Source organism: Salvelinus sp. IW2-2015, linkage group LG28 (assembly GCF_002910315.2).
Source record: "Salvelinus sp. IW2-2015 linkage group LG28, ASM291031v2, whole genome shotgun sequence".
NCBI lineage: Eukaryota > Metazoa > Chordata > Actinopteri > Salmoniformes > Salmonidae > Salvelinus > Salvelinus sp. IW2-2015.
Window position 1 is genome coordinate 11,145,143 of NC_036868.1, and position 16,289 is coordinate 11,161,431.

The 16,289-nt window shown below is 43.8% G+C and overlaps 1 pseudogene; it reads right to left on the reverse strand.

Annotated features, from left to right (window-relative positions):
* LOC111954089 (mediator of RNA polymerase II transcription subunit 23-like) overlaps positions 1-16,289 on the reverse strand; it is a 40,588-nt pseudogene that overhangs the window by 7,646 nt on the left and 16,653 nt on the right.

The following is a 16,289-nucleotide window of genomic DNA, read 5'->3' on the forward strand; positions in this document are numbered from 1 at the left end:
TTGGGAAGTAATGGAAAGAGGGAGAGGTTAATAGGGAAGTAATGGGAAGAGGGAGAGGTTAATAGGAAGTAATGGGAAGAGGGAGAGGTTAATAGGGAAGTAATGGAAAGAGGGAGGTTATAGGAAGTAATGGGAAAGAGGGAGAGGTTTAATAGGGAAGTAATGGGAAAGAGGGAGAGGTTAATAGGGAAGTAATGGGAAGAGGGAGAGGTTAATAGGGAAGTAATGGGAAAGAGGGAGAGGTTAATAGGGAGTGGGGCTCGAAGGTCAGGACAGTAGCAAATGTTCAGGTTTCGGGAGATACATTATATTATCTCGGGTTAAGCAGTTTATGGGATAGATATGTCATGGGTTTGAAAAGAGGGTAACAAACTTAGAGGGAGAAGAGAGTTATATAAAGGGTAAGATAAAGATAGAGTATGGTCTAGTTGAGATTTTGAAAATTATGATGAGTATGCTGGGTTTTGTAGGTGGTAACAGGGCGTAGGAGCGTTAGTAGTTTATGAGAGTGGAGAGCTTGTAAATTAACGTTATATTCATCTTGTAGGAGATGGGTAGGATGGTGTATGAGTTGATTACTAAGGAAGTGCGAGCCGGGGGTTGATTCTGAACCGACACAGATGAATATTGAACAAAGAAATATGAATGTGTGTTATCACAATGTAATTGAAGCTTCCAAAGACTTAAATAGAGGTCAAACATATGACTGGACCATAGTTCTAAATCTGTTTGTCTCATCCTTAGGGATGGATCGACATTTACAGAATGGTTACCTGGAKGAAAATCTCAGTCCCGGGGAGGGTTTAGTCTTTTTAAATCTAGTCCAGCAGAGGGTCATGTAATTCGTAATTGATGAAATTTCTGAATTTAGAATTAGTTGCTTATTAGGCTACAGTATACACTGAGAATACTAAACATTAAGAACACCTGCTCTTTCCATGACAGCTTTTATCTGGTCAGTCTATGCTCCCTTATTGATGTCACTTGTTAAATCCATTTCAATCAGTGCAGATGAAGGGGAGGAGACAGGTTAAGGCCAAGCACCACAGGCTAATAGGGATTTTTTTTCTTATTTAGTCTAGTCAGACTGAATCTTTACCAGTTGAAAGTATACATAAATACAACATTATTGTATTACAAGTTTGATATATTTTAACATTAAAATATGCAAATGAGACAACCTCCGTTAATATGCGCTAATTTGCATATTACGAGAATCCATTTTTTTCAACACATTGCTTCAAGGCAGAATTTTTACATTTTATTATTGTGATAAGATACTCAATGGTCAGACTTTTACAGATCAGTTTATCAAAATATTGATAAACACTCCACATGTATGACTGATGCATATTGTTCATATATTTACATATAAAATGCCACTTAAAATCWAAACGACACAAGATATAAAAAAAGCTGTAAAAGTCTGTAAAAGTCTGACTATAAGACCTAAGAACCTGTGTGTGGAATAATGTGAATGTACATCCTTGGAAGACTGAGCAGAATGAATTGGCACACGGGAAATATGTCATTTTCAGAAAATGGCCGATAAAGATAGACTAATGCAATTAAAATGTACTTTCCATAAATATGACCATTTGTCACATTAATTAAACTCKTATTCATATATCACTTCAAAACTGACAAATAAACATCAAATATACCTTTTACAAATAAATTTGCACATTAACATGTTTAATATATTTCTATGCTTTGAATACTGGTCTGCTGGGCAAATATGCAGTTTTGGGCAAATTCTCATATCGCTTTGCTCAATTTGTCACATACAAGTATTTTGTATGGCTGTTGAAATGTGCAGAACATTAATCAGCTATGCCTGCCCCATATGTAAGGCCCTCTTTGAGTTGTTGCTAGTGCCGCTTTACTTTCTTGACCGTGTCATGGGACCTGCGCCTACGCTTGGCACACTCCGTTGAAGCAGCATCAGCTCTCACAACACGCCTCGCATCCTTCTCTCTGATTSYTTCCAGTGTCACCAAGGTGCTGTCAAGCCACAATTTGTCCATCACATTTGATATAGCAGTGGCTCCCTCATTGAAGGTGGCTACTGCCATACTGGCTGGGATTTCGTCCACTGTGGCTTTTGCCCACTAAGACAGTTTTGGGGCATCGCGACCATATTAGAGGTCAGACATTSATTTGCATTCTGGGTTCCTCCGTGCTGCATTCTTTTGAGGAGGTTGTCATTTGACATCCTATGATATAGAGGTACCATTTTCTGTGCAACCTCAATATTAAAAAATGTATGGCCTCCATGGTTTTTGTGACTGGGTGGATTTTCACAATTTTCTAGGGCTCGCTGGTACCAGCACCAAGATGACGAACATCTACCGTGATTAGGGATTTCATCTGTTGACATGGAATGGACAAGACCAGCTCAGATAGCATTCTTCATGCCCTCTACATCACCCTGGTTATCAAGAATCTCAACCCTGTAATAGTTTTGCAGACTCTTACATTTTTGTGTAGTGAGTTTCCCTACACCTCTYCCCCCAAGGTGTTTCTCTGAACTAAGTTTACGAAGCGCTGTACCCATCCTCTTGTGGGCATGATTGATGCATTCTAGTTCCCCTTTCTCAATGCCTGGGTAGGGATCTAATTTAATAACTGCATTGTATGCAGTACTGTCACCATCTGAGAGCATCTTGGTGTAACGAAAGTGGTAGCGACTGACTGATCTGGCCCACAAGCATTTAGCTGATTCCTGCTCCATTGCTTTGCTCGAACCAGATACGTTTTGAGCACAGTCATCTGCATGTGAATCCTTCCATTCCCTGAACTCCCCCTCACTAATTCCACTTTTCCTTTTCATCACACATGCATGGCAGTATGAAGACAACACCTCATAGTCTATCACTAAACCTGTTGCAATGTCTATGCACACACCTATCCCGTAGTTGGAAGTGAATMCTCTCTTGTGCAAAGTGCCATCAAAGGATACATGATTGTCTATGTCTATGATGGCATTGACTGTAGCCCTCTCTGAATCTCTGCAACTAAAGTGTGTGGGGGGGGGGTACTTATTATGATGTCTGTCGACATTACAGTCATAACCGCATTACTAAATATCAGCATGTTACCCTATGTAAATATTAGCATATCAGCATGTATTTACTTTATGTAAAGATCATTTCTCAGTAATCACAGTAGGCTACAGCCATATGACAATGTWGGCCAATGTGACAGTCTCATTGTATAGTTATGTTTTCCTATCACTCTGTTTATTCACTTTGAATACATTTGCTGGAGCAAGGAAATCTATACACAGCAAGTCACCTGACAATAATGGGCTACACTCCCCTTTTATTTACCTGGCACTCTCTTGTCATGTYTCTGATATGAGCTGAGACACAAGGAAGKAATCCCTAGGACTTATTTTCTTAAGTGCTGCATAACCAAGTCCAAGTTCGTGGGCTAGAAGAAAAATTCTCATATTTATGTCAAATGCCACATCTCCCCTGGAGCACTCCTGCAGCCTGGAGGAAGTGTAAACACTCCTTCTAAATGCATCACGATCACCTTCACAGTGTGCACATTGTATCATGACAGAATTACAGAATCCCTGGTTGGTGGGGTCAATGGTGATTTTCAGTCTAGTGTGTAGACACTTAGGGCAAATTAAATCATGTACAAGTTGGTTTATTTGTGACGTGRAATAAAAGCCACTGTTGGCTGGCTGTTGACTGGTTGATCGCTGCTAGCTGTCATCTTCGTCTCAACTCATTTGCGTSTCGACGCGCTGCTGCCGGCTACCTCCTTTTGCTCATCTACCTGTACTGCCACTGYCTCGATCGGCTGATCAGGCWAATTTTTTCTTTCATTCAATGCTTTTCTCGCATTGGCTAACTGAGCTCGACTATTTTTATTCACATACTGTTAGTATATTCTTCGAGATTTGCTCATTTGGTCTCTCTTTACGTAGATCCTTCGCCAGAGATATTTTCAAACAAGGACGTGCTGCGCGCACGTGAGGCATTTTAACAAATCAGGTTGCCGGAAAGGGCCTTTAAATGCCAGTAACCAATCGGATGTCAGGAAATTACTAATATTTCAGCACAAAGCCCTACGTCTACAAAGCATATCGCCATGTATGGACTAGCTAACGATATGCTCCGGAAAACAAGCTTTTGAATGATATATGATTCAACATGGAGAGTTTTAAAATTGTGGTTGAATATCTACATGAAACATGCTAACAAGAACACAGGGAATGCTAGGTGTAGTTGACAGAGTTGGGATAAAATTATACAAATCAAGTATTTATATACATTATTGCCGATTTATTTTTTACATTTTATGAAAGTAGGGAAGTCATAGTAGTTGTTATATAAGTTATAGTAAAATATCCCAAAATCTGAAAATTGACCGATGGAAGCAAAATCAAAATGTTTGCCTGTGGTGCCTGGCCTTAAAGAAGGAGAGTCCATGCCCCCAACAAATTGAGGCTGTTCTGAGAGCAACTCAATATTAGGAGGGTGTTCCTAATGTTTGGTATACTCAGTGTATATAGATGTGTGCCCGATGCAGCTTTTCATCTCTGATTCTCCGCTGGGCTCGCAATATCAAGTGCGCCTATAGTGTGGTCTAAATCAAATGACCCATGGCCTATAGGCTACAAAATGCATGATCGGGGGAAGCACAGAGCCAAGTTATATGTCTAAGATCGCTGCTGGGATGGTGTAAATCCAACTAGGCTGCATTACAAACTGCAATGGATATTCCAATCTAGAGCTCCGGCCTGTTCTGCTCTTGCTGATCAAAACGTTTTGTGTGCTGCCTAACCAATGCTGTGCTGTGTAGGCCTAGGATGGCAGTTCAGGACGAATGCCAGGCTTCTTCCACTCTCTTGCGTACCTATAGCCTATGTTTTGTTCAGTTTGAGAAGGAGAACCGAAGGTCAACTTTGATAGCTTGCTACTACTAAAATTGATTTTATATAACGAACAATATGTTTCTTGCCCATGATGTATTTATCAGAGTTATTGACTTCACAATAAGCCAGATTCGAGTAACTTCCACTGTGGTGCTGAAAGTTGAAGCAGCAGCCGTGGCATAATAGGGGCGGCAGGTAGCCTAGCGTTGGGCCAGTAACCGAAAGGTTTCTAGATCGAATCCCAGAGCTGACAAGGTAAACATCTGTCTTCTGCCCCTGAACAAGGCAGTTAACCTGTCTCTGTCAGTGTATCTCTGTCTGTTCCTAGGCCATCATTGTAAATAAGAATTTGTTCTTAACTGACTTGCCTAGTTAAATAAAGGTTAAATAAAAAAATAAATCAGAAATGGACAGCTCATGGTGCTGTAAGTAGGTAAATTCGAGTAGTCATAATTCATTTAAACAGTCTTCATTTTAATTAGACTTTAACAACAAAGAGGGATTTGTATTGTAGCCTATTTCTTACTATTTAATAAATAACAGGTAGGCCTACCTGTTTGATAGACGGAATTAGGCTATAGGCTGCTATATCCATAGATTTGTCGGTCAATTCCTCCACCCACCATGCACTCTTTAAAGAGCCTACCTCCGAGTCAGTGAAAAGCTGTTAAGTTAAAACCAGGACTGGAATTGAGGTGGTTTCAGAGGGTATGCCATAGGYCTACCTCTTCTTAAAGAAAATGTCAAAAAGGACAGGCCTACCACTTAAGACGTTTAAGAAAATAATACAAATTCGATTATATAAAGTGATCTATAACAGTGCAAACAAGCTGTAAAATACTGTCACGTGTGCTCCCTCTCGCCGGCAATTAGGTCACCAGGCTGCTCTGTGGTATTAAAAAAGATTCTGCTAATATGTAAAATGACGTAGAATTGCATGAAATGTTTATAAAATGCTATTTTTCTCGGACCTGCAAATACGATGATAGATTTATGCAAGGCTTTTACTATAAAGGAGATATTTCCATCCCTACTCTTGTCCACGGTGCGCTATGAAACCTACTGCGTTACCATGTAATGCTCACAGGACGAAGAACAGTTTCTAAAACTGCATATCTAAGGCTCTGGGCTGTCCAACACGTGAGGGTTAACAGTAGACATGTTCTCTGCTATCCACTTTGTTTAAATTCATTATTTTGGGTATAGGGGAGGGTCACGTTTCCAAGCGTTAAGACTGGGTTTAGTTCAAATATATTTAGCTAAACCTCTCATTTCAGAGAGGTCCGGTTTTCTCCATTTAACCCTTATTATAAATAATGTTCACGCCCTTACCAGACACAGGATGAGTCTGTCCAGCGTGACAATGTTGTACTTCCACACCATGTTGTTGAGGATCTCGATACACTTGTTGAGCTGCTGGCCACCGGCCGACGTGGAGAACTCATCAACCAGGAAGTCTGCAAACGTCCTGACATGGGCCACCAGAGCCCGCGCTCCTATCCTCTCCAGAACGCTGGGGCAAGACAGGACACACTGCCTGGTCAGGATGATGGCCTCACCTCACAACGAATGCACAGACACGTCAAATTGGCATAATGTACTGTAACATGGCTCATTGTTTACTATGAGTCATCATTACTAGTCTTCCTCTGAATTCAAAAGGCCATCTGTCAATAACAAGATGATTTCACGATTCAACGCAAAGCTGTTCTCAAACACTATCAGCACCCTTAAAACAATCATCAACACCAACAACCACCAAACAGCTTTCTGACACCATCTGCCTCTAGTGTGTGTGTGTGTGTGTTTGTGTGTGTGTTCCTCAACAGCATCCAGAGACAGAGCGCCTGGGGCCCACAGCAGCCCCTTCCTCTTCCCAGTGGTAGTTCCCCCTGCAGACCCCTTCCTACCACCACACCTGGCCACACCACAACCACCACCACTGGCATCTCCCAATCCCCCAGGCTCCAGCTTCCTGGTAGACAGGCCCTATTTAGAGAACAGGAGAACAGTTTTACTGTAGCAGCTCTGCTGCATTACAAGACAGTCATTACCAGACTTCCAGTCACTGGAAGAGCGAGCACACTTTCCCCTCCAAAGCCTTTAGCCACTTCTTAATTAAAAGCCCTTTTGGAAAATACCTGAGGCTTTCACTGGCGGTAAATCATTTTACAAATGGCGGTGTGCGGCGCTTGACACAATGCTCCAAAAAGCAACCCATGACTGCCTTCTCGAGGAAAGCCATCACTCTCTGCTGGGTAGTGACGTAAAGAGCACAGGCAGGTTTACAATAGAAAAGGCTTTATTCATTCCTGACACTCAAACTCTGTGGCGGAAAGAGGGTGCAGATTCTTTCCTACAGATGAGAGATGGAGGGAGAATTGGAGAGAAAGTGCCAGGGAGGGAGAGAGAAAGAAAAGGGAGGGAGAGAGAAAGAGAGAGAGAGAGGGAGAGGGATATATAAAAAAAAAGAGAGGGATGGATAGAAAGTGCTAGGGAGGGAGTTGAAGCGTTAAATAACATTTCGCAGAAACTCTCTCCAGAGGGTTACGCAAACAACAGCCCTTCACAGACCCATTATCACTCCTCCTGCCTGGTGATAAGCAGAAAGGCTCTGATCTCCAAACCCCTGGCCTGCAGACAGAGCAGACATCAGATAGAACATAGCCTCTGTTGAACAGTAGTTCTCAGCACATGGCTTGCCATGTGGCTCCAGGGATTGGTTGTGAGGCTGTGTTGATTTTTACACTGTGAGAGGGAATCCACAACAGCACTTTAGCAGCACGGCGCTGGCTACAGGTTGTCAGTCAGACTCCACAACTTCTGCTTCAGAAAGCACTTTAAAACTGCCTTGCTAGTATAGACTGGGCCTGTGATTTTTTTTAAAAAGATGGTAGCGGCAAGAAAGCTGTATCGGTGCAGTCAGAGATAGTGGAGAGTAGAGATTCACATTTAGCCAAGTGCAGCGTTTGTGATTAGAATGACAAGTGGGCTGTAGAGGAGTGTGTGTGTGTATGGTCAGGCTGTTTCCATCCACACAACGTACAGTTATAAACAGGGGTGTGCCGATCTCGTCAAACTACTATTCGTCTCCGTCACACTTGATACTCATAATAGGATTCACTCATGATCGGAAAACCCAGAAGTGTGCTTTAAATGCCTGTAAAGCCTATATCTCAAGTGCACATTACTGCACTATCACTCAGAACGCATCTCAGAGCGTTTCCACTATTTACCACAGCCACCGAGTAAAAATGGGCTATATAGAAAAAATAAAATAAAAWWAATAATTTAAGGTTAGGGTTAAGCATAAGGTTAGCAGTGTAGTTAGGTTTAGGGTTAGGTATAAAATCAGATTTTAAGAAGATACATTGTAGAAATAGGCAGGGTTTATGAYTTTGTGGCTGTGGTAAATAGTGATGACCATCTCAGAGTACAAAGAACAAGAACGACATATGAAAATGCGCATGATTCACTTACTTAGTTCTGTTCAAATATCAATGAAATAGGCTAATAAATACCCTAATGCATGTCTAGCTATTGCTGCCTGCATTTATTCCAGACACAGATTTAGCCTATGCCATAGCATTTGTACAATCAAAATAAACTATCTGACTTTTCACCCCAATTTATTTTTTATTTTTTTAAAGTCCCCCTCATCAATCTACAAACAATACCCCCATAATCACAAAGCAAAAACAGCTTTTTAAGACATTTTTGCATATTTATTAAAAATAAATAGTATTCAGACACTTTACTCAGTATTTTGTTAAAGCACCTTTGGCAGCGATTACAACCTTGAGTCTTCTTGCGTATGACACGACAAGCTTGGCACTATAAGGACACAAGGCGAGACCCAGATTCAGACACAGGAGGCAGATGGTTTGAGTCTTTCATATGTATTATTCAATCCAAAAGGGATAGGCAAGAGAATGGTCGTGGACAGACAAAAGGTCAAAACCAGTACAGAGTCCAGGAGGTACAGAGTGGCAGACAGGCTTGTGGTCAAGGCAGGCAGAATGGCCAGGCAGGCGGGTACGGAGTYCAGAAAACAGGCAAAGGTCAAAACCGGGAGGACTAGTAATAGAGAATAGAAGCAGGAGTATGGGAAAAAACACTGGTTGACTTGAAAGACATACAAGACGAACTGGCACAGAGAGACAGGAAACACAGGGATAAATACACCAGGGAAAATAAGCGACACCTGGAGGGGGTGGAGACAATCATAAGGACAGGTGAAACAGATCAGGGTGTGACAGGCACACCTGTATTTGGGGAGTTTCTCCCATTCTTCTCTGCAGATCCTTTCAAGCTCTGTCAGGTTGGATGGGGAGTGTCTCCTGTGTTGTCTTGGCTGTGTGATTAGGGTCATTGTCTTGTTGGAAGGTGAACCTTCGCCCCAGTCTGAGGTCCTGAGTTCCCTGGAGCAGGTTTTCATCAAAGATCTCYCTGTACTTTGCTCCATTCATCTTTCCCTCGATCCTGACTAGTCTCACAGTCCCTGCAGCTGAAAAACATCCCCACAGCATGAAGCTGCCACCACCATGCTTCACCGTAGGGATGATGCCAGGCTTCCTCCAGACGTGACGCTTGGCATTCAGGCCAAAGAGTTCAATCTTGGTTTCATCAGACCAGYGAATCTTGTTTCTCATGGTCTGAGTCCTTTATGTGCCTTTTGGCAAACTCCAAGTGGGCTGTCATGTGCCTATTACTGGCCACTCTGCTGCAGAGATGGTTGTCCTTCTGGAAGGTTCTCCCATCTCCACAGAGGAACTGGAGCTCTGCCAGAGTGACCATSGGGTTCTTGGTCACCTCCCTGATCAAGGCCCTTCTCCCCCTTTTGCTTAGTTTGCCCAGGCGGAGAGCTCAAGAAAGAGTCTTGGTGGTTCCAAACTTCTTCCATTTAAGAATGATGTAGGCCACTGTGTTCTTGTGGACCTTCAATACTGCAGAAATTTTTTGGTACACTTCCCCATATCTGTGCGTTGACACAATACTGTCTCGGAGCTCTACGGACAATTCCTTCGACCTCATGGCTTGGTTTTTGCTCTGCCATGATCTGTCAACTGTGGGACCTTTTATATAGACATGTGTGCCTTTCTAAATCATGCCCAACCAATTKAATTTMCCACAGGTAGACTCCAATCAAGTTGTAGAAACATCTCAAGGATGATCAATGGAAACAGGATGCACCTGAGCTTAATTTCACGTCTCATAGCAAAGGGTCTGAATACTTACGTAAATACGTAATTTCCCTTTTTTTCTTTGTAAAAATTTCAAAAAACCTGTTTTTCCTATGTTATTACGGGGTATTGTGTGCAGATTGCTGCGATTTCTTTTTCTTTATTATTATATATAATTTTAATCCATTTTAGAATAAGGCTGTAACGTAACAAAATGTGGAAAACGTGAAGGGGTCTGAATACTTTCCGAATGCACTGTATGTGCGTAAAGCGCGCACTGGACACTAGAGGTGTGACGTTTAAACTAATTTGGAATTGTGAACGTTTAGAAAAAAWTCCTAACCACAATGCAGTTATCACAAAACTACCACTAACAGGTCCGGATCATAATAATCATAAAGGCAAASATTTAAATTAAACAAATACCTAATGCAACAATGCTGTAACTAGGAGGAGATATGCATCTTTCAAATTATTTGCCAAGGATATAAAGTGCACCGCACGTCGTTATCGGCTGCCATAGTTGGAAAAATGGCAGAGTGAAACAAGGAAGCGAAAGCAGCGAAGTCTTGAATAGCAATACTTCGAGAAGTTAAATGAGAAGGTGATGAAATTCAAACTTTGCGAGGTGGAATTGGGCTACAGTGGCAGTACAGATGTAATGCTGAAAGGGAGGCACCGTGAGACCCAACCCATTGCTGGTAGCAGTGCGATAAGGGACAGAGTGAGAAAATCCCAGTGCTGATTACAGAAATGATTGCAGTTGATATGCAGCCATTGTCAATGGTAGAGGATGTCRTGACAGTCCTGATGGATCAATTTTACAATGATTGCTCTGCAAGTACAAAGCGCGATCTCTCAAACGCCATATGTGGCGTTAACAACAGATTGTTGGACGTCTATGAACACGCTGTCATATATCACCGCAACGAGCCATCACATTAATGAGAAGTGGGACATGAAGTTCCATGTTATTACCACTGAGAACAAGGAGAGGCACACAACAGAGAACCTAAAACRGTATTAATACCATCATTGCCCAGTGGGTGGGGGACAGCAGTAAGGTAGGTAGCCAGCCAGGATCATGTGGATTAAACTGCATTGCCCCCTACCGGTCATACACAGGACCATATCTGAATTGTGAATTCCCGTCATTTTATGTTATTCATATCCACCACTCTTGACAACTGTGTTTCTGAACGTGCGGAAATAATTGTGCGTTCTGATACCTGGCCCAGACCGRTTTCAGGGACCTCGGCAACCAGTAACTTGCCCCCATTGACCAAGCCACTTGGGGGTACTGTTGCCACAGTAAATGCTTGGGGAGGAGGGCCCCGAGCCAAACAACCTTTTTGACGAAAAAGGCTCATCCAAATACATCCGCCTGTCCCTCTCAGGAATCCAGAGAAGCGGCACGTTTATTTGGAAGCACTGTGCTAGGATTAGCCCTTGTTARTCTCTGGAGTGAAGTAACTCGCCACTCATCTGTAAAAACTTTAAACAGGGGTAAGCGACACTTCACCGCTGCAGGGACAGGAGATAAATACCTTCATCCAAACCTGGAGGAACTCTGCTTTGGGAGAGAAAACACCATTAAAGGCACGTTTACCACCAAATCCAAAGATGACTGATGTCAACAGATTCTCACTTTGAAAATACTCCAGAGCATATCAGGAATAGTGCATAATCTCTGCCAGCGAAACCAGCATGAGCCTAACTCGGCTGGTTAGTCTTTTTGAACTGACTCTTACCACTGGCCATCTTACTCAAACAAGGAAGCACTGGCTACGAAATCAAATCAAATCTAAGTTTATTTGTCACGTGCGCCGAATACAACAGGTGTAGACCTTACAGTGAAATGCTTACTTACAGGCTCTAACCAATAGTGCGAACTTTCTGCTCAGCTTGTGCTGATGAAATGGCCCGGAAGAAAAGGCAGCAGTTTTCAGGTGCCCAACCAATTGTGCTATTATGTTTTTTTTCACGATGTACATAATGTTTCTGCAACCGTATCTTCCGCGAAAAAGAGCTTCTGGATATCAGGACAGCGATCACTCACCTCGGGTTAGACGAAGATTTTTTCAAAAACAAGCAAGACTCACATGATATTCTCCAAACACCCGGCAGCTTTCCTACTCACAAGGGAAGCGACGCAGGTACAGAGGACGAAGAGCCGGATGCCTCGTCAGGACCCGCAGAAGGCGAGTAGGAAAGCTGCCGTTACCGTCAATTCTACTCGCCAACGTGCAATCATTGGACAATAAATTAGACGAGGTACGATCGAATATCCTACCAACGGGACATCAAAAACTGTAATATACTATGTTTCACGGAATCGTGGCTGAATGACGACATGGATATTCAGCTAGCGGGATATACGCTGCACCGGCAGGATAGAACTGCAACTCCGGTTAGACGAGGGGGGGGGGTCTGTGCATATTTGCAAACACCAGCTGGTGCACGAAATCTAAGGAAGTCTCTAGATTTTGCTCGCCTGAAGGAGAGATATTTTGTGATAAATTGCAGGCCACACTACTTGCCTAGAGAGTTCTCAGCTATACCTTTCGTAGCTGTTTATTTACCACACAAACAGATGCTAGCACTAAGACCGCATTCAGTCAGCTGTATAAGGAAATAAGCAAACAGTAAACCACTCACCCAGAGGCGGCGCTCCTAGTGGCCGGAGACTTTAATGCAGGGAAACTTAAATCAGTTCTACCAATCTCTATCAACATGTTAGATGTGAAACCAGAGGGAAAAAATTCTAGATCACGCTGTACTCCACACACAGAGACGCGTACAAGCTCTCCCTCGCCCTCCATTTGGTAAATCCGACCACAACCTCTATCCTCCTGATTCCTGCTTACAAGCAAAAATTAAAGCAGGAACACCAGTGACTCGGTCTATAAAAAAGTGGTCAGATGAAGCAGATGCTAAACTACAGGACTGTTTTGCTATCACAGACTGGAACATGTTCCGGGATTCTTCCGATGACATTGAGGAATACCCACATCAGTCACTGGCTTTATCAATAAGTACATCGAGGACGTCGTCCCCACAGTGACTGTACGTACATACCCAACCAGAAGCCATGGATTACAGGCAACATCCGCACTGAACTAAAGGGTAGAGCTGCCGCTTTCAAGGTGCGGGACTCTAACCCGGAAGCTTACAAGAAATCCCGCTATGCCCTGCGACGACCATCAAACAGGCAAAGTGTCAATACAGGGCTAAAATTTAATCATACTATATCGGCTCCGACACTCGTCGGATGTGGCAGGGCTTGCAACTGTTATAGACTACAAAGGGAAGCACAGCCGTGAGCTGCCCAGTGACACGAGCCTACCAGACGAGCTAAGTCACTTCTATGCTCGCTTCGAGGCGAGCAACAACTGAGGCATGCATGAGAGCATCATCTGTTCCGGACGACTGTGTGATCACGCTCTCCGAGCCGACGTGAGTAAGACCTTTAAACAGGTCAACATACACAAGGCTGCGGGGCCAGACGGATTACCAGGACGTGTGCTCCGGGCATGTGCTGACCAACTGGCAGATGTCTTCACTGACATTTTCACACATGTCCCTGATTGAGTCTGTAATACCAACATGTTTCAAGCAGACCACCATAGTCCCTGTGCCCAAGAACACAAATGCAACCTGCCGAAATGACTACAGACCTGTAGTACTCATGTCTGTAGCCATGAAGTGCTTTGAAAGGTGGTAATGGCTCACATCACACCATTATCCAGAAACCCTAGACCCACTCAATTTGCATACCGCCCAAAACAGAGCCACAGATGATGCATCTCCATTGCACTCCACACTGCCCTTTCCCACCTGGACAAAAGGAACACCTATGTGAGAATGCTATTCATTGACTACAGCTCAGCATTCAACACCATAGTACCCTCAAAGCTCATCACTAAGCTAAGGAACTGGGACTAAACACCTCCCTCTGCAACTGGATCCTGGACTTCCTGCGGGCCACCCACTGGTGGTGAGGTAGGTAGCAACACATCTGCCACGCTCTTCCTCAACACTGGAGCTCCCCAGGGGTGCGTGCTCAGTCCCCTCCTGTACTCCCTGTTCACCCAAGATTGCATGGCCAGGCACGACTCCAACACCATCATTAAGTTTGCAGACGACACAACAGTGGTAGGCCTGATCACCGACAACAACAAGACAGCCTATAAGGAGGAGGTCAGAGACCTGGCCAGGTGTTGCCAGAATAACAACCTACCCTCAACGTAACCAAGACTAAGGAGATGATTGTGGACTACAGGAAAGGAGCACCGAGCACGCCCCCATTCTCATCGATGGGGCTGTAGTGGAGCAGGTGAGAGCTTAAAGTTCCTTGGTGTCCACATCAACAACAAACTAGAATGGTCCAAACACACCAAGACAGTTGTGAAGAGGGCACAACAAGCCTATTCCTCCAGGAAACTAAAAAGATTTGGCATGGGTCCTGAGATCCTCAAAAGGTTATACAGCTGCAACTCGAAAGCATCCTGGCCGGTTGCATCACTGCCTGGTAGGGCATTGCTCGGCCTCCGACCGCAGGCACTTCAGAGGGTAGTGCGAAGCTGCCTGCCATCCAGGACCTTTACACCAGGCGGTGTCAGAGGAAGGCCCTAAAAATTGTCAAAGCCCCAGCCACCCAGTCATAGACTGTTCTCTCTACTACCACATGGCAAGCGGTACCGGACTGCCAAGTCCAGGACAAAAAGGCTTCTCAACAGTTTTTAACCCCAAGTCATAAGACTCCTGAACAGGTAACCAAATGGTTACCCGGACTATTGCTGGCCCGCCCCAACCCCTCTTTTACGCTGCTGCTACTCTCTGTTTATCTTATATGCATAGTCACTTTAACTATCATTCATGTACATACTACCTCAATTTGCCCGAGCAACCAGTGCTCCCGCACATTGGCTAACCGGGCTATCTGCATTGTGTCCCACCACCCGCCAACCCCTCTTTTTACGCTACTGCTACTCTCTGTTCATCATATATGCATAGTCACTTTAACCATACCTACATGTACATACTACCTCAATAAGCCTGACTAACCGGTGTCTATCATAGCCTTGCTACTGTTATTTTCAAATGTCTTTTACTGTTGTTTTATTTCTTTACTTACCTACACACACACACCATACCTTTTTTTTCGCACTATTGGTTAGAGCCTGTAAGTAAGCATTTCACTGTAAGGTCTACACCTGTTGTATTCGGCGCACGTGACAAATAAACTTAGATTTGATTTGATTTCGTAGCCAGTGCTTCTTGTTTGAGTAAGATGGCCAGTGGTAAGAGTCAGTTCAAAAAGACTAACCAGCCGAGTTAGGCTCATGCTGGTTTCGCTGGCAGAGATTATGCACTATTCCTGATATGCTCTGGAGTATTTTCAAAGTGAGAATCTGTTGACATCAGTCATCTTTGGATTTGGTGGTAACGTGCCTTTAATGGTGTTTTCTCTCCAAAGCAGAGTTCCTCCAGGTTTGGATGAAGGTATTTATCTCCTGTCCTGCAGCGGTGAAGTGTCGCTTACCCCTGTTTAAAGTTTTTACAGATGAGTGGCGAGTTACTTCACTCCAGAGATTAAAGGGCTAATCCTAGCACAGTGCTTCCAAATAAACGTGCCGCTTCTCTGGATTCCTGAGAGGGACAGGCGGATGTATTTGGATGAGCCTTTTTCGTCAAAAGGTTGTTTGGCTCGGGGCCCTCCTCCCAAGCATTTACTGTGGCAACAGTACCCCAAGTGGCTTGGTCAATGGGGGCAAGTTACTGGTTGCCGAGGTCCCTGAAACCGGTCTGGGCCAGGTATCAGAACGCACAATTATTTCCGCACGTTCAGAACACACGTTGTCAAGAGTGGTGGATATGAATAATAAAATGACGGGAATTCACAATTCAGATATGGTCCTGTGTATGACCGGTAGGGGGCAATGCAGTTTAATCCACATGATCCTGGCTGGCTACCTACCTTACTGCTGTCCCCCACCCACTGGGCAATGAGGGTATTAATACTGTTTTAGGTTCTCTGTTGTGTGCCTCTCCTTGTTCTCAGTGGTAATAACATGGAACTTCATGTCCACTTCTCATTAATGTGATGGCTCGTTGCGGTGATATATGACAGCGTGTTCATAGACGTCCAACAATCTGTTGTTAACGCCACATATGGCGTTTGAGAGATCGCGCTTTGTACTTGCAGAGCC